This window comes from Protopterus annectens, chromosome 11.part0 (assembly GCF_019279795.1).
Source record: "Protopterus annectens isolate FY-2018-M chromosome 11.part0, PAN1.0, whole genome shotgun sequence".
NCBI lineage: Eukaryota > Metazoa > Chordata > Ceratodontiformes > Protopteridae > Protopterus > Protopterus annectens.
The window spans coordinates 846,810,992-846,830,349 of NC_056745.1; the positions used below are offsets into that span (position 1 = coordinate 846,810,992).

The 19,358-nt window shown below is 41.3% G+C and overlaps 1 protein-coding gene across 4 annotated transcripts in view; it reads left to right on the top strand.

Moving 5' to 3' along the window:
* CACNA2D1 (calcium voltage-gated channel auxiliary subunit alpha2delta 1) overlaps positions 1–19,358 on the top strand; it is a 3,475,830-nt gene that overhangs the window by 618,494 nt on the left and 2,837,978 nt on the right. The window lies entirely within an intron of this gene.

Below are 19,358 nucleotides of genomic sequence, written 5' to 3' on the forward strand. Positions count from 1 at the left end.
GGAGTGCTATAGGTAAAAGCATTGTACTATCACAGCTTGAATATAGGCTTCCACTGGTTGTAGCAGCATCCAAGAAAGACTCCTTCACCATCCAAACTATAAGTAGCTGTAGCTGCCATTTCATTATGCTCAGCCTTAGAAATGAGCATCATTGTATCATGCTTAATAAAACCACTTGGCTACCTGTCCAACAATGTGCCAACCTGCTTATTGTATCCTAACTGTACAAGCTCCTCAAAGGATACTCCTGCCCTTCCCTTGACTCCATTGTATTCACACATCCCTCCCCTTATAATCTAAGAAGTCTTAATTACTTCAATGTCACAAGACCATATTTCATTGCACTAAACATGCCTTCTCCATCCTAGCCCCCAAAACCTGAGAATCCTTCCCTACTGATCTTAAAGACCTCACCTTATGCCAGTCGCTCCAGACAAGATCATAATACTCAAAAATCAGAAATACGGGACATGCAAATGTCTATATTCAGAAAGTTTACCATGAGGTGCACACATGGGGTACCATTTGTGGTAACCATTTCTGATTAAGAGACAGCCACACCAAGGTCTTTAGCATTATTCAATGCTTCTGATAGTCCATTAGTTATGAGGGACAGGGAACCTAAAAGAAATAACATCAGCTGCATCCTGTAAAATCATGAACAGACAGTGAGAGGGATGGGTGTCTTTCCATGTGGAGAGAGGTTTTGTGAAAAATCCAGTTAGAACACTAGACAATACCAGAGATAAATATTAAAGGATTACCTGGACTCACTTAAAATGTTAAAAGAGCAATTGGTCTGGCATCAAGATGAACTTTATGAACAGTTAGGGGAATCAAATAAACATCTGGTGTTATTAACTCATTCTAATGATATGTGATTTACAAGGGGAGAGACAAAACAATAAAGAGGCATAATTTGATGTAAACACTCTTTCTTAAAACAGTGGTATTTTTTTAAATATTTTGTTTCAGACTTTTGTTCCAGACTTACAATTCTGCCATTTTCAGGTACAGCATGAATACCGCAGACATTAATGTTTAGACTGTAGTTGAACTCTTCCTGTAAACACCATAGGGATATTTTGTATAATAATTTGACCTAAACACTGTCTGCATCACAGGACAGCTTCATTTATTTATGTTTTATTTCCATTTTGGACATCAGCAGGGCTATGTTTTTCAGTTTAGACTCAGTAAATGCTATTATCTATAATGGGTTCTGTTTAAGCTGTTGAAAATGTGTTTTTATCAGAGTATACCAATATTATATTACAGGACAACTTGTAAATATCAAATAGCAAAATGTTTTCAACAACAGCTGCAACATTTATTGTTTCACATAATTTAATATATGCAGTAAAACTATTGTTTTCACATGGAAGTGTGCCTCCATCTTCTCTCTATTTACATATCACAGCCATAATACAGGAAAACCTAAAGGAAGATGGAGTACTTTTAATTCCCTTTTCTCCAGCGCTTTACAGTTTCAGAGTTGTTACTATGGTGACATTGCACACTTGCTCCTCTACTAAAACTCATTAAGGAGCTGTTTACCTTTCCTTATTTAGTGTGCTGTATTCAGCATGTTGATGTTATATGGTCAGCTACGTGTTGAATACTATAGTTTTAGTTATGACCACTTATTATAGTATTCAGTACATTTATATCAGTAGGCTAGAATCCGATTCAATTATTTTAATTAGTTCAGGTGGACTCTTTGTATTGATATTAATCTTGCTTTTAATAACTTGAAAGAAAGCCTGTGCATGAGTTAATGTGTGTATGGGGAGGGAGGTTGTGTTTGTGTGGCTGTGTGTGTCAATTGTATGTTTACATCTGGTAACAGTCTGGCATCCTGCCTTGGGTCCACTCAGTGTTAGGATAGACTAGGTTCCCCTGGGATCCTGAACTGGATAAAACAGGTGATTGAGAATAAATATAATGAATGAATGAATTTAATTAATTAGTGACTGTAGAAAGTCAACAGATATATGAACATGTAAATACTGATGCAGGCTTCTTTAGGCAATTTTGAGTCAGCTGACTTTAAATACAGTATAGTGCATTTCTGTACACCGTGTAAATGTAACAGTATTTCTCAAGGACTTTGGCCAAAGCTGCTCACCAAATGGCTGCCTTTTTAATTGACACACTCTGCAAATAAGCAATTCTTACTATAATAATTGTTTTGTATTGAATGTATTTATAAAATGTATAACTTTCTGAGAAACTCAGAGTTGCAATACACTCACACTGCTAGATGACAGCTGTGATAGGAAAGGTCTTGTTCTAAAACCATGATTGAGACAAGTCTCATTTTTCCTTAACATTTCTGCCTTTTTTTTTGTACATGTTTCATCAGTGTTCGGAAATGTTGTCAGTTTTGTAGTCCATTATACATAGTTCATGTCACTGGCACTGTGGTCTCCATAGCGTTTTTGCTTACATTCCTATGTCACTATTTTCTCATTCATTTGTCTCATTCTGCTGAAATAAATAAATGCCTTTGGGTCTATATTAGAATGCCGAAACCTCACTTACGCAAATCCCGAAAGGATGACACATACACTTAACGTCCTTAAGCGCGAAATTCAAAATATCGAATTGCCACAGTTGGCCAGCTCTACCGCCCACTATGTACTGCCTACCCAAACAAAATAAATATGAATGTATTACTATATATGCACTTACCTTAACCCGCACCCTAACCCTAAGGTCAGTAACTATTGCACATTTACATTAGGGAGCCATACCAGATAATGGAATCTCCTGCTGATGTTTTACCTCACTAAACATGGTGTGGACAACTATGGCAATTCAGTATTTTGAATTTTGTGCTTAAGGCTATTCAGTGTTCATGTGGTTCGCTGTTTATGTTTCGGCCTTTCGGGATTCGTGTATGTGAGGTTTCATCATTCTAGTATAGACCCATGCCTTTAACTGTAGTATCTGGAAAATAAGTCATGGCTGTTACTTATGAATTCTGCTATAGATATGGGCATTATGGTGTCATGCATTCATTCACATTTAGAAAAAAAGCTATTTTGAAAAGAAGGCACAGATTATATTTTTTCTGGAGATATGTTCACAGTGAGATGTACAAAGATCATGGTATTTTTCCTAGCTATCCTGTCCAACCAGCGTCTGTATCATCCTAATGTATGATCTTTCATAACCGTAGGCCACACTCTTGTGCTGCTGAAGTTTCTTGATTTCTCTCCTGTACTGGCAGAATACACTGTTAACTGACTTTGTGGCTTTGTGTTGTTCATACACTTTCAAGCTGAATATTCTTCAAAAAACTTCAGCAGCGCAAGAGTATGGCCTACAGTTATGAAAGATCGTACATTAGGATGATAGAGAAGCTGGTTGTAGAGGATAGCAAGGAATAATACTATAATCCTTGTACATCTCACTGTGAACAAGCTTCCACAGTTGCTACGCCTGTTCTACAGTACTATTTCTAGTCTATTACTAGACTCCACTGAAGTATTACTCAAAGCTCATACTGTATCCACTTAGACTCATACTGCCAGTTTTTCCTTCACTATCATTTCATATTGCATGTCTCCTCTATTCTGTATTACTACTACTGTTTACTAGTAAATACCTTGCTACCTACTTGCTAGACCCAAATGGATGTAAAATAGTATATTCTCTCATACCTACTCATCAAAACTCTAACTATGTTTACTAAGTTGTAACTCTGCCAGACACTGTACATTGAATTTTTTGTTATTCACATACTTCCTATGCTGCATCTACCTGAGACATTTTGTTTGCAAGTTTTTGTGAATGTGGAGCATGTCTCCACAAGTTATAAATATACTTGACACTGTTACTAGTAGTTTTGTGTTTATTGACATGCATACCTATGCTGTATTCGATTGGGACACGTTATTGTTTGTTCTTGCTAATGCGGAGCTTGTTTAATTTTCTCCCCAGGCCTTCACTGAAAAGGGACTCTTTTTCAGCCAGTTGTCCATCCTGGTAAACAAATGTAAAATAAATAAAAATAAAAATAATAAATAAAATGTATTATATTAGAGCTGAAACACAGGACTTGGGCATATAATTGACCCAGTCCCTGTGATTGTTATCTCTTATTTGTGTTATTACCAGGCTTTGGACATGTAATCCCTTAGCAGTCACCTTGTATATGTTTTTACTGGTTACACTTTGGAATCTCAAAATACTGAAATGTCGAATTTCAGTATCTCAAGACCAGTGTCGGAACTGCAGTTGTGCGAAACTGGAAATTTCGAACCCGTGGTTCTGATGGAGCGTTAGGTAAGTGTTATTTTTTAAAGGGTTTGTGTGTATGTGAGTGTATGTGAGTGTATGTTTGAGTGTATGTGAGTGTGTTTGGAGTGTGTAATGGTGTATTTTCTGTATTTTGGTGGTTAGTGCGAACTTGGAGTTAGTATATATAATAGTATATATAAATAGCGGGGGTGTGGGGGGTGCAGCCGCCTACATGTGGCTGCAGGGTGGCTTACCCCCCTGCTTCTAGCTAAGGTAGGTGTTTGTGTTTGTGTGATTTGTTTTAGTTTCTTCTAATGTCGAGAGGTAGGTGTGTTTGTGTTTGTGTGGTGTAGTGTTTCATGGTTTGGTCTTTCGCGGTTGTAGTGTTTGGGGTTTGTAAGACTTCAGCTTTATAGTCTCGAGATACTGAAATTCGAAATTTCAGTATTTCAAGATTATAAAGTGAATCCATTTTTACTACCCTTAATGGTTTGTGCCAAAATTCCTAAATTTACTATACCTATTGTACATTCTGATTCATTATGCATAGTTTTTCCTTCCTGCTGTGGCATAATTTAAGTCTGTGACCATCATGATAATTAAACTGCCAAATCACAAACCATAGTGCTTGAAGTGAATTGGTGTTGAGGATGGGTGACCTGGATGGACATATAGGAATGGACAGAATAAGATCTGAAGACTGCGTGGGTTCACATTGGTGGGACAACAGGAATGAAGGAGAAGCCATTCAAGACTTCTGTATGGCAAATGGCTGAATGGTGGCCAGCACATGGCTCAACAAGAAAGAAAATCACAAGGTCACATTCAACAGTGGCCAACATGCAACTCAGATTGACTTCCTCCTAGTAAGGAAAGGGCAATGTAGTAGAATCAGTGATTGCAAAGTCATCCCCAGTGAAACAGTCATGCCACAGCATAAACAACTGTTTATCATAATTAGCTGCAAGCAATGATTAGAAAATTCTTTAAGGTCAACAGATAGTAGGATGAGAACCTGGAAACTGAACGGAGAGAAAGCACAAGGGTTCAGGGAATTACTTGAGGCTCTAGCACCTCATAAAAAAGATAACGTTGGTGGAGTTGAAGAAGAAGAATGGCAGCACCTCCAAACAGCATGTGAGGACTACAGAACAAATATGCAGCCAAACCTTGTATGGATATAAGGTACATAAGGAAAGTCAGTAGTGGAATGCAGAAATACAGGAGTGCAGGAAAATGTGAGAGATAGAAAAGATGGACCAAGCTAGAAAGGAATACTGTATGACTAACAAAGAGGCTAACAAAGGAGTGCAGTAGCAAAGAACAAGGCATCAGATGCTTTCTACCAGCTTCCAGAAAGTGATGCAGAAGATGGCACAAAGAAGCTATATTAAGGTTGCAAGGCAAAGACAAAAAGATAAAGAAGGTATGTCCTGATACTAGTAAATCTGAACAAGAAATCACCGAACTACTCAACATCTTCTTCACCTCTTCTATTGCTGATCTAATTAAGACCTTCCCCAACAATAACCCTCCACCCCCCTCTGCTCAAGCTTCCTCCTCCTCCTCTCCTACGCTCCCTACTTTTGAACTTAAACCTGTATCCACCTACCTTATAAAAAGCTTCTCTCCAAACTTAAGGCTTGCACCAATGCCCCTGATAACATTCCTTCCTCCTTCTTAAAAATTGCCTCTGACGGTATTGCTCTCCCTATCAGCATCCTGATAAATAGATCACTAGTTGAGTCTTATGTACCCATACTATGGTGTTCTGCATTTATTCTACCACTCCACAAGGGTGGCAAAAACTGTAATGTTTTCATTTTCCGTCCTATAGCCATCCTCTCACCAATCTCTAAACTTCTTGAAAAAGGCATACACCTGCAGCTCATGCCATTCCTTACTGAACACCAGCTACTTTCTCCTACCCAACACGGCTTCTGCCCTGGACACAGTACCAACACAGCCCTTCTATCCTTCTTACATTCTGTCAATCTAGCTTGAGACTCTGGTAACATAGTTTCAGCTGTTCTACTAGACTTATCTAAAGCTTCCAATACCATCTCCCACACCCATCTATTAAATCATCTATCAAATCTCTGCATCTCCCAAAAAAACTCTTTCCTGCTTCTTCAGCTATCTTTCTGACAGGTCCCAAGCTGTCAAATGGGGCCAGGACTCCTCCATTTCCACCCCACCCCTACAGGAGTACCTCAAGGTTCCATACTAGGCCCTTTGCTATTTAACATCTTTATTAATGATTTCTACAAAGCCATACCCAATACCAAAATTGTCCAATATGCAGACAATTCCACTTTGATCTGCTGCACTTCTAACCTATCTGATCATCAGTCTCTAACTCAAACTGCCTTCTCAACTACTGAAAACTGGATGCACCAAAACCAAAATTCTTCTATTCACTCCCTCAAAATCCACTCCCATTGATAAAAACTCACTTCAGATTACCAGCCTTAACAATTCCATTATTGAAGTCGTTCCCTCTGCCAAACTCCTGGGGGGGTCACCATCAACGAACACTTAAAATTCAATACTTGCATCCAACTTAACATCAAGAAAACTCACATAAAACTCAGCCTACTCTACAGAAACAACCACTTCCTCACTCCCACCACCAGACAAACTTTGGCCACTACCTATGTCCTCCCCTCTGTTTTGTATGGCGCTCCTCTGTTTACCAATATGTCTTCCACACTCACCTTCAAACTGGAAGTGCTACAACAAAATCTCCAGATTCGCTACCAAGGCAAAATCCTCCTCTCATCACTGCACCTCCCTACACTTTTAAATTGGCTTGAACTCCCTAATCAACTTGACTTCCTCCAAATCGTCACAGCCCACAAATTATTATTCCAACCTACTAGCTGCCCTGCATTATCTAATATCCCACAACCATATACTCCCCTAAAACCCCTTAGATTTACTCACCAAAACCTTATAATCATCCAAAAACCCAAGCACCCAGCTGGTCAGCTTCTACTCTCCTTTTCCCTAGCCAAAAAAAATGAAATGCCCTGCCCTCTACTCTGAGGACCTGTGACAATGCACACACCTTCAAAACACAACTTCATTCTTACCTGTTTCTTCACAAGAAATGTAACTGCACTCTTCAACTCATACCTCCCAAGCTCTGCTCCTCCTCCTCTCCTGGCTAACCTTCATACCTTCCTAATTTCTCTCGTATACTTAGATTATAAATGTAACTAAACAGTAACATCCAGCCATCATGCTGTATGCCTGTCTTTCTCTTGAGAAAATTTTAATAGTTTTGCTGTCTTTAATACTACCTGGTGATTGTTATACTACCTGTTGATTGCAATGCAAATATTTTTCTTGTAATTCTCTATGTGATGTAACTTTGTATTGTGGAGCTTTTCTCCCCTGGCCTCCACTGAAAATGGGCTCTCGAGCCCAGTGGACCTGCCCGGTCACCAAACTGGAATAAATAAATAAATAAATAAAGAAAGAAAGAAGATATGCAGGCACAGGACTTCAAAACAGACAGAATGATTACTTTTGGCAGCTTCTGAATGAAGAAACTCCTACAAAAACGGTACTGCCCTAGGCAGCACTAAGGAAAATGAAGTCAGGGAAAGCAGCAGGCTCAGATAAGGTCACAGCAGATATGATAAAGATGCTGGGTGAGAGATGGCTCCTAAGGGTGATCAAAGCAGTTTATAAAGAAAGGCATATGCAAGATGACTGGGGAATAAGCATACTAGTGCCAGTGTTCAAGAATAAAGGGACATTTTATTTATTTATTTGCAGGTTGTTTTCCAGGATAGTCCATTGGGCTACAAGGAGCCCATTTTCAATGGAGTCCTGGGGAGTAAAGCTCCGGAGAAATACAAACAGATAGTACAGAAAAAGCACACATACATAATATACATTTAAATTAAATGTTAAATACATATTTCAGATAGTACAAATCCATATCACACAATTCAAATAAATGTTACATAATACAGAAATAAAAAAAAAGATTTTCATTAGCAAAATTAAATTTTTTTTTTTAGGCAATTATAATGAGATAATTTTTTTAGTTGTTGTTCAAATATGTCCCAAGGATGGAGAACTTTAGGAGGTAGTGACAGGTAACAAATAAGTTTGGAAAGTTAGGAAGAAAGTGTGGTCAGAATTAGGTTGGATGAGAGCAAGAGCATTTCCATTGTGAAGTAAGTTGTGAGTGCAGTGAGGTTTTAAACAAGGAGAGACTGCTGCTGGTGCGGATGGGAGAAGGGGAGAGTTCCAGAGGTGTTCAAGAGAGAAGGACATCAAGTAATTCCCAGCAGGATGTGTTGGTTTATGCAGTTTAATTAGGTTTTGGGAACTGGATCTTTGGAGTCTATCTGGCTTATGTATTTCAAAGGTATTTGTAGGGAGGGGCAGAGAGGTGGGTTATGAATGAGTTTGTGTGCTTGGATGAGCTGGGTATATGTGAGGAAGTTTGGTAAATCTAGCCAACTTAGTTGGTGAAGGGAATTACAGTGGTGGGAAGAGGCTCTATCCCTTACTGCAAATTTGGATATTTTGCTATAACAAGATGAGAGTTTTGTTTTGAGGGAAGATTGTAGGCTGACTAGGATAAACGCACCATATAAAATGGATGGGATGAGGTATGTATTAGCTAATGTAATCCTAATGTTAGGAGAGATAAAGTGACTGTGGCGGTAAAGCATACCTAATTTTTTATTTTGCTTGTAGATGCTTGTCAAATTTTAGTTGATCATCAATGATAATTCCTAGTAATTTTGTGTCAGAGACTAGTTCTAGTGGGTATTATTTTTGCTGGTAATTATGAAGGATTGTTTGTCTAGGGAAGAGGTTTTGGATGCATTGAATAACATAAGTTTTGTTTTGGTTGCATTAAGGGCTAGATCATTGTCTAGCATCCACTGTTCAGTGGAAGAGAAGGTGGTTTGTGTTAGAATATTAAGGGTTGTGATGGAAGGGGAGAAACAGATTACAGTAGAATCATCGGCATATTAGATGAGACTGGAGTTAGGAATGGCTTGGAAGAAATCATTTATGAATATGTTGAGTAATAGGGGGTTCAGAATGGAACCTTGGGAGATGCCTGTGGATGTATTAAGGAAGGATGAGGTGGCTTTTTTCCATTTAACTGCTTGTTGCCTATTTGTGAGATAGCTTGAGAACCACTGGGTAGATGAAGGGGATAGGTTAAGTTTAGAGGTTGGGGGAAATAGTGTCAAATGCCTTAGAGAGGTCGAGGAAAAGAGTGGATATGAAGTGGCCAGAGTCGTGACCTTTGTTGATTGTTTCTAGGAAGGAGAGGAGGGTAGTGGAGCTACTATGACTTGGTCTAAAGTCATGTTGTGTGGGAGTAAGAAGCTGATTATTGATGAGGTAGGGTAAGAGTTGTTGGTGTACACACATTTCAAGTAGCTTAGAAATAGGGGATAGGATGGCAATAGGGTGAAAGTTCGCGATGTCATTATTATTGTCATCTTTATGGAGACGAATAATAAAGGCTTTCTTCCAGAGCTGGGAGATCTGGATTTCTGAGATAGACTGATTAATTAGTATGCTGATAGGGAGAGCAATGTCTTCTGAGGCTACTTTTAGGAAGTAGCAGGGAATTTCATCAGGGGCATTGGAACCAGGTTTTAATTTTAGAAGAGGTTTTTTTATGGTGAATATATTGATGGGATTGATAGAGAAAGGTGGAGGTTGGGGGCAAGGGATGCTAGTGGAGGAAGGTATGGGTGCACACTGAGGAGAGGTTGTAGAGGTGTTGGTGAGGGACAATATTAGCTTGCTAATGGACTCTATGAAGATAGAGTTACATTGGGTGGCTAAGTCCATGTCAGAGGCATCTGGGTTTGGGCAAGGGTTTTCTTTTTTCCTGGGTTGAGGAGAGATGAGATTCCTTTCCAAAATAGTTTGGGATTGGTGATGTGGTTGGTTTGGAGAGGGGAGAAATAGGCTTTGTGGTCTGAGGTAATACGTTTTTTGACTTTATTTTGTAGAGTTTTATATTTGTTTAGGACGACTGTGGTTTAATTTTTATGGTAATGTGTCCAGGCTTTGTCATGGAGTCACATAGTAGCTAAGGTGTTTTTGGTTAAACAGGGTACAGGTTTACTTTTTATATGTTTTGTTTTTAGAGGGGTGAAGGAGTTGAGCAGGTTTGTGAAAGTAGAGTTAAAGTAGGGGAGATCATTATCTAGGACATGTACGACTGTGGGTGATACAGCAGTCCTGTGCTGGTTTGAAGTCCAAGAAACACTGGTAGAATTAGTGCAGGGTATATACAAGGACCCAGTGACTCACGCACGAACAGTGTTCAGTCTCACAGATGGATGGGTTCCTAGTGGGAGTGGGTGTGCATCAGGGTTCATCTCTGAGCCCACTGCTTTTCTTACTGGGGAGGGAATACATTACAAACTGGATGGAGGGTAGAGATCAACAAAGTTGCTGTATGTACAAGATGTGGCATTATAGACAGACTCTGAACAAGAAGATCAGCAAAGGATCGGGGGATGGGATGCAAACTGAAGGCACATGGGATGAAACTGAATACAGATAATACAGTTGTAATGGCAGGTAATGGAGAAATCAGAAGAAGCTAAGAACCGAACTGTTTATGTATTTATTTTACATTAGGAAGTCTGGCCAGACACAAAGGTGGCTTTTCAGAGAAGGCCCATAGAGAGAAGCTCCAGTATATGCAGTACAAACAAAATCTTTTTTTAAGTTATATAATATCAACAATGTCAGACAGAATACAATTAAAATAAATTTTACAATTTCAAATAGATAATATAGTAATTATACATACAGTAGCAAGGATTTGTATACTAATTATATAATAACAACTCATTGCCATTCAAAAGTATGCATGCTGATTGGACAGCCCAACCAGAATGCCCATCGTAAATTGAGCATATACCAATAGAAAAAAGTCTGGCCTTGGTATATGCTTAAAGGACAGAGCAAAATGCAAGAAAAATCAGGTACATTCTGCAAAGCCCAGGAAGCAGAAGCATACCTGATTTCCTTATATTTCTGCACAGTGCCCCCTAAAATCTCTGCAGACTCTCATACCACTCAACTGCCCATCTTTTTGCCTCATATTTTATTGTGTTGCTCATAAAAGTTAATTTTTTTCTGGCAAGCCACGGGGGATTGAAGTCGTTAAATAAAGACAGACATTTCAGGTTTAAGCTTCGTATCCTTCCAGAAATGTATGCTAAGACAACATTTATTCCAGGGGCTTTCTTAGTTTATAAGAGCAATGTTTAAACTCTACCACTATTTCGGATGTTTGTCTCCCCATTATGTCAGGCTTGGCCCCAGTTTCTTGCATTCTCTAAAACAAAAAAAGCAGCACCACAGTAACAGAGATTCTCTTTTCTCTGTTGCCTCCCCTGCACTGTACTGATGTATTATGGGAATTTTACTTGTGTATGCATTTGCAATACATCTACAAACCCAGAAGAATGTGGAAAAATGCTACAGTGCCATTAAATAAAGACACTATTTAAGGAAACGTAAGCAACTTCTTTCATAAGTAATGCCATTGCATAATTGAAATAACTCACGACTGGGAGTGGTTAGCACAAGAATAACTCATGATTGGCTTGGTTTAATCACTCGGGCTTTGCCAGATGTTTGTTAATCTTATGATACCCAAACCCAGTTGTGAGTTATTGCTAAATAAAACTTTATACAGGTAAAGTTAAAAAAACTATGCAGTAGGATACATATCATGATACAGAGTACTGAGTTAGTTACAAAGGGCGGAAAGCAAAAGGTTGAATTACTTATGAGACAACACCAAAAAAGCACCAACAAACCAATAATCCACAGAAAAGCAAATGCAGACCAAAGGACTCCACAAAGAAGAAGCGAGAAATCCACTTTATACAGCAGTAAAAGGTTAGCACTTTCGTCCCTGAAACAAACTAGGAACTTCATCAGACAAATAAAAAATGTTCCAACAGTTTTTAAATCTTGTAACCTAAAGTGCATGTGTAGTGACATCACAAACCACATCTCTAAACTCAACTAAACCACACCCCTGGTTCATAACATATATACAGCCTTGCTTAAGAGAAAATACCTGAATGAATGACGTGAGCATAAAATGTAATGTATAAGGTAACACATCAAACATTTTAAAATTGTAAACAAATATAAATACTAAATAGACACTTAAAATGCATATCTAATAGACATAAATAAGTAAAAAAGCATGTTTTTTTTTCTGTTAAAAATCTAGTGCAAAAATACTTGTAAAATAGTTATAAAATCAAGTATTTATGAAAAAATATTTTGAGCTCTCTCTCTGCTTACTGCTTGCTGCTTCTTGCTGTGGGATGGATCTGAAGTGTTCTTAAGACACTCAGTCTTGCTGGCTGGATTCTGCTAAAATTCAAAGTCTAGTTATATTTGCATTCACAGTCTGTTGCATACAGAAACTTGCAGAATATACACTGATGAGAGAATATACTTTGCAGCATCAACTTTAGAGAGCAGTAACAAATAACTTTTTATAATAAACCAAACGGAAACACGTTGCAGGCTTAAAGTACTGTTCCAACTTTACTTCTCATATAGTACAGATGATGTGAGAGATATAACATTTACCTTAGGACTTGTGTCCCTACCATACCTCTAACATAGCTGGATTTATACAGCTCTTTATATACACTTTTTAGTCATGCATAAACATATTTTTGAGGAAACACATTGTTCTGTATTCTATTTTGGAGAATTGCTTATCCTGTAGAAATAATACTAAGCTTCCTTGTTTAACAATGTCTTGTAAGAGACCAGCTTTTCTGACAGTGTGAATATCCTGTAACAGTGTCCTGATGTCCATGTAGAAAAACATATTTTTGAGAAAACACATTGTCAGAGATCAGCTTTTCTGACAGTGTGAACATCCTGTATTTTATTTGGATCTTTGTATAAAAAAAATCTGTTCTTGTGCCATATCCTGTTTTTCATGCAGAAAAACATATTTTTGAGAAAACACATTGTCACAGTGTCATAAACATATCCTGTTGTTTTAGGAAACATAATGGGCCAGATTCAGGAAGGCTTACACGGAGTTTAAGAGTAGTGTAAGCCTCCGTGTAAGCCTCCTGATTCAGCAACAGCCCAAATCTCCGTGTAAGAGACAGCTAACACGTCTCTTACATGGAGTGGGCGTGGAAATGCTCAATACCTCATTTGCAGCTCCAAGATATGCAAATGAGGTATGTGAGCGATCCACGAAGCCCAAACCAGTCCGTGTAACGGACGTGTTAGCTGCAGAAATGTACTCAGATGACAACTGAGTACATTTCTGCAAAATTAAAAAACGGAGCTATGTCAGCTCCAAATAAAGGGTGCATTTGTTACAGTAAGCATGCCAATGGCCAAATATGTGGCCATTGGCATGAAAGTGTTGCAAAAAAGTTATATAACTTTTTTTTTTCACGGATTTATGTGTTTAACTGTAGCGCACACCCGCCAAACGGGTGCGCTACCTAAAACTGAAAACCGAAGCTTATAAGCCCACAATTGTGGGATTTATGTATTACATGAAATGTCAATGGAGGGACTTGCAGAGCAAAACAATATGGCCTCCGCTTAGTGGTTGTCAAGGGGAAGCTCCGTGTAAGATAAGTAACTAAGCATTACTAGGCAATCCTATGTAAATGAGGGTTACAATACTGAATCACACTGCCACATAGGTAATGAGCACTTTCTGAGTAGTGTAAGAGTTAGAGAAGGGGAGGAACAGAGTAAGAGGTAGGTGACATCATGGGGGAAGGATAGAAAGAAATGTACCAGATTGGAGGGCAATGTAAGGTAAGAGATGACAGACAGACATCAGGGAGGGAGGTGTGTCCCAACAGAACACTAGGAAAGTCAAGAAATTGAGGGCATACGCTATCCCTACACTCTAAGTTTCTTGATATACGTGCATCTGCGGCGCTGCGCGTAAGGCAGGTTCTACATGTGGGAGCGTGTTGCAAACTGTTTACAACGGTTTGCTGCGCTGCGTGTGTAAGGCAGTGTGCACGCGCTTTAGCATGAATCAGCCTAGCTAACACCGTGTAAGGATGTGTGCGCGTGTAACACCGTGTAGGGATGTGTACGCTTAAGTGACTGTGAGCGTGTTTAAGCTGGTGTGCACATTGCTCCCCCTCAGGAAACAGAGAGGAAGCAGGAAACAACCAAAATACAGGGAAACTGCCAGGAATACTGCTGGAGTTAATTGGTGGAAACAATTGGAAGCAGGCAATTACACAGGCAGACTAGAAACCCAACCCAGCACTTAAAACACAACAGAGAGCAGTGCAGGCTGTTTCTCACAAGAGATGCTGCCAGAAACTAAGCTATCAGAATTGAAAACTGAAAAAAGCTGAACTCAGAGCAGAAATGCTAGGGGCTGCCATAGCTGTTATAATCAGACATAGGCGAATTGCTGAGAGTGGTGATAATGCAGATGCTGACAGACAACCCAGAGTGAGGAGAAGGAGAAGAGTATACAGGCCCAGGGTCACCTACCATGGGTTACATGAGCTGGAGATAGTAGAGCGCTATAGAGTGGACAGAGAGCTCCTGCAGCAGATTGTTGAGCTGTGCAGGCCACGCCTCACACACAGAACCAACAGAGGGGAACCCATCCCAGTGGAAACCAAGGTATGTGTTGGCCTAAGAATACTAGCAACAGGTACCTTCCAGAGACCAACTGGCGATATGATGGGGATATCACAGGCATCAGCCTCCAGGGTACTGCACCAGTTCCTGGATGCCATGTCACCACATGTCAGTGATCATATATATGTCCCTAATGACCGTGAGGTTGCGGCCAGCAATATGCATCTCTTCCAGCAAATAGCGGGATACCCTGAGGTGCTGGGTGCAATAGACTGCACGCACATACGCATCAAGGCACCAGCCGGTGAGTGGGGTAGAGTCTACATTAACCGCAAGGGATACCCCTCCATCAACTGCCAGGTCGTGTGTGATGCCCAGGGCATAATAATGAATGTGTGTGCTGGCTGCCCTGGGAGCTACCACGATTCCCACATCTGGCATCTGACGCAGCTGTACCAATCATTTGCCAATGGGGACTTCCCACACGGACACCTAGTGGGGGATGCTGTTTATGCACTTGAGCCGTGGCTGATGACACCCATCAGAAATGCACACACACCCGAATAGGAACGCCATAATGAGGCACACGCACAAACACGTAATATCATAGAGCGTGTGTTTGGGCTGCTCAAGTCACGGTTCCGGTGTCTGGACACGTCTGGTGGAGCTTTGCAGTACACACCAACTACATGTACCCAAATGATCATGATATGTGCTATGCTACATAATATGATCCTGCAGAAACAGCTGCAGCAGGACCAGCACAGGGCTGGGCCAAACATCCCCCCACCATTGCCAAGGCCACCACAGGCAGGGGGTGACTTGGAGGAGGAACAACCTGACCTTGTCCCAGTAGGCAGAAGGAGGCGTGCCCAGTATGCCCTGGCCTTGGCAAAGAAGCAACGCATAGCACATATGCTTGGTCAGTAGGAACACTGGGACTGATACCCGCTCTGACTCACTCATACAGTAACAGGGATGCCTAACATGACACAACCTGCTTCCAAACGTACAGGAGTGTAGTATGTGCATCCGACAGAGGCAGCCCTGCAGCACCACCCGAGGCATGAATGCCATGTGTTAAGTAATGTAACACCATGTATCATATGCACACCTGAGGACCATGACTAACATCCACCCTCACCAATCATAAACCACAAAACACAAACCCACCTCATAGCTATCACAAGGATAGGAACCTAGATGTAATGCTACCCAATGCCAAAGGTATAAACAGCAAGATGTGTGCAGTGTAAATGCACACAGTATAGGGAATGCACATATTAGTGCTGTAATAGAAAACAGGGTCAAAGCGCACATCAGCACCCTGACACTACCAGGGTCACACCTCATACAGTGATGTACATGTGCAAAACATGGAACAAGATACAAAATGAGGGTGACTACCAATAAATGGCATGGATAACCACACACCCCTGTTGTTACCACAACAAGAAGCAACATGCATTAGCCATGGTCAAACACCAATGGCTAAAACTGACTACTACTATATAGCTTGCTGCAGACTACTGTCCTAATAGCAGGAACTGCCCCAGGCCTATGTTCACAGGTTCACAGGTTCATACTAGGCTATCTGCCCTAGGGCATTTATAAGCCTAGACCAGAGTTCCGTGGAGTCTGCCGCCTTCACTCTGACGGATAATTTGCCCATTATATTGCTGTGCCTCTGACAAGCAGTGATACTGAGGTTATCCCTGGGGCATACCTGCAATCTCCCATCCATTGATTAAGATCTCACTTGAACAAAGCCAGTGAGGTACTCAGCCTCACATGTACCAGGATGTTGTTCCACAGCATAGGGACTCTCTGGTTGAAGAATCTGTCCCTCCAGCACATCCTATTAATATCTGTGTTGAGGTTTAAATCTCCTGCCACTGTAGTTCTGATGGATGTAGAGGTCTTGAGGTGAAGCGTGTACATTAACTCAGGTTTGGACATGGCCTTGGATGTCAGGCACAGGTCACCTCTGAGCAGACGGTAAGTCACGGAATCAAGCTGGAATTCCTTCAGTCGGGCAGCATAAGAAATATGTTTGAGACCCTTTCTCCTCCTGTCGAGGAATTTGTGGGCCCATCCAATTGCCATAGGTGTCGGGTCATATACATGCTGAATGGGGCATTGCACTCAATCAATGGTCCGATGAGTGAAGAGTACAGGGGAACAATGACCTCCCTGGATCTAGATGTGAATCCCTGCATGATGAGGTGGGCAATGTAGAAGTTCTACCTAACTACCCTGGCAACGTGAGTGTCAAACAAAGGTTACTGTCAACCTGGGTGCCCAGGTCCCTGATAACCTCCTGTGTGCTTAGAGGATTGCCACCTACATGGGAACTAGTGGTAACCTTGTTCTTCCCAAAGGGTATGGCTATGCATTGTTTAGTGTTTAATGTAAGGCCATGGCTCTGGCACCAGTTATCCGTGTCTATGACACCCTTCTGAAGGATGTCTGTGTCAGATGGGTGTCCAACTATGGTTCCCAGTTTGCAGTCATCTTCAAACTTTGTCAGCCATAATCCTGCTGTGTTTGCTTGTACTTCTGAAAAGTAGATGCTGAGCAATAGTGGGCCCAGGACTGAGCCCTGTGGGACACCACTTGTGACAGTTGTGGAGTGTGACATGGCACCAGCAAGTCTGAACCTGTCTGTTCTGTCACGTAGCCAGTTTGCAACCCATCTTGTGATGTATGGGTTCACATTTAAGCTGGTGATGTTTTCAATGATACCCGAGTGGGGTATTGTGTTGAAAGCCTTTGCCAGGTCAAGGTAGGCTGTGTGGAGTGCCTTGCCCTTGTCAATGGCCTTGGTGTCTGTTATGAAACAGTCAACCAAGTTTAAAAGGCATGATCTGCCCTCGACAAAGCCTAACTGGGTTGGATCTAATGTCTGCAAGTCCCCTATGTCCTCATCTATGACTTCCATTATGATCTTCTCCATAGCTTAGCAGACCCTGCTTGTCAAGCTGATGGGATGGTAGTTTCCGTGGTTGGTGGAGGCACCCCATGTGAAGTGGGTCCACCATTGACATATGCCACTCCTTGGGAACATATCCTGAGTTGAGGCTAAGATCAAACAGCTGCCCTGACTGCGGGTTTAATTCTTGAGTGAGTTCATGGAGCACAAAACCAGGGACACCATCTGGTCCCATGGATGCTGCGCCCTTTCCCTTGGATAGAGCAGTTCCCACCTGAGCATTTGAGATGTTTGGGGGGCTACAATCCTCTTTCATACATATCTCTCCAGTTGTGGTGGAGGGGTGGGGGGAGAAATCTGCACTGAACCTGTCAGCCAGTATGTTGGCAATGTCTGTAGGTTCAGTGATATTTACAGCATTCTGAGCCTATTCTGAGCATATCTGGGAGTTTCCTCCCAGGTGTGTAACGTATGTATAAAAGGCCTCATGGTTGTCCCGTGAGTCCTTAGTGGGTTTACTCCCAATATTCGCCTTGGATGATTTCATGGGGGAACTCAGTGTTTCACCTATATTGAGCAGGGGTGTCTACCCTTCCACGGATATCGCTCTATCTTGTAGTACCTCCTTCCTTGTGTTGTAGTGCTTGTTTATGGCTGAGGTCCACCACACTGGACGCTGAGTCTGTGTTTTGTTTGGGATTGCCTCATCCATGCAGTCCTGAAGGTGCTGGTAGAAGGCAGTTGTAAGTGATACAGTGGCTTGGGTAATGGTGTCTGCTGGCTTGGGGGCTTTGAAAGAGACCACACCAGTCATTAGAAGTGTGTAGTCGGCTTCTGAGAAGTTCTGCACTGTGGTCTTTTCTATCTGGGGTGGGGGTGGGATGTGGACTTCCACTGAGAGTAGGTTATGATCTGATCTCACCAATGATGGGTATACCTCTGGTGTTGAACATTGTGAGCCCATGTTTGTGATGATGAGATCTACTATGTTGTCTCCTCTTGTGGGGATGGTGACTAGTTCTTCCATGGCATGTGAGTGTATGAACTCTAGGAACCTGTGGGCTAGAGTGTTGTGGCTGTAGTACTGATCCCAGTCTATATTTGGATAGTTGGGATCACCCAGTGTGATGGTGTTTGCAGGTACATGTATCCCGCCACTGTTTTCATGAAAGCTCTGTGAGGTACCTGAGTTTCAGAGGATGGCCTGTAACATGCTACAAACTGCAGAGCAGTCTTGCCTATGGTTAATTGCACCCGGATGGTGTCCAATGCATCGTGTGTTGCCACCAACCATGAGGTGAGGGTGTCCTTGATGAATATTGCTATTGCCACCCCTCATAGTGGTAATATGTGTACTGCATAGATACGAAATATTGTGCCTCTGACTTAGTAGTGACACATTATGACCACCTTACATAATTGAATAATGTGACTATGCCTCTGTCTAGTCTGTGCCCCTGTCCACATGCAGCTGTCCAGATGTCTCTTGAAGAGAGTCAGTGAGGTACTCTGTCTAACATGAACTGGGATACTCTGCTAG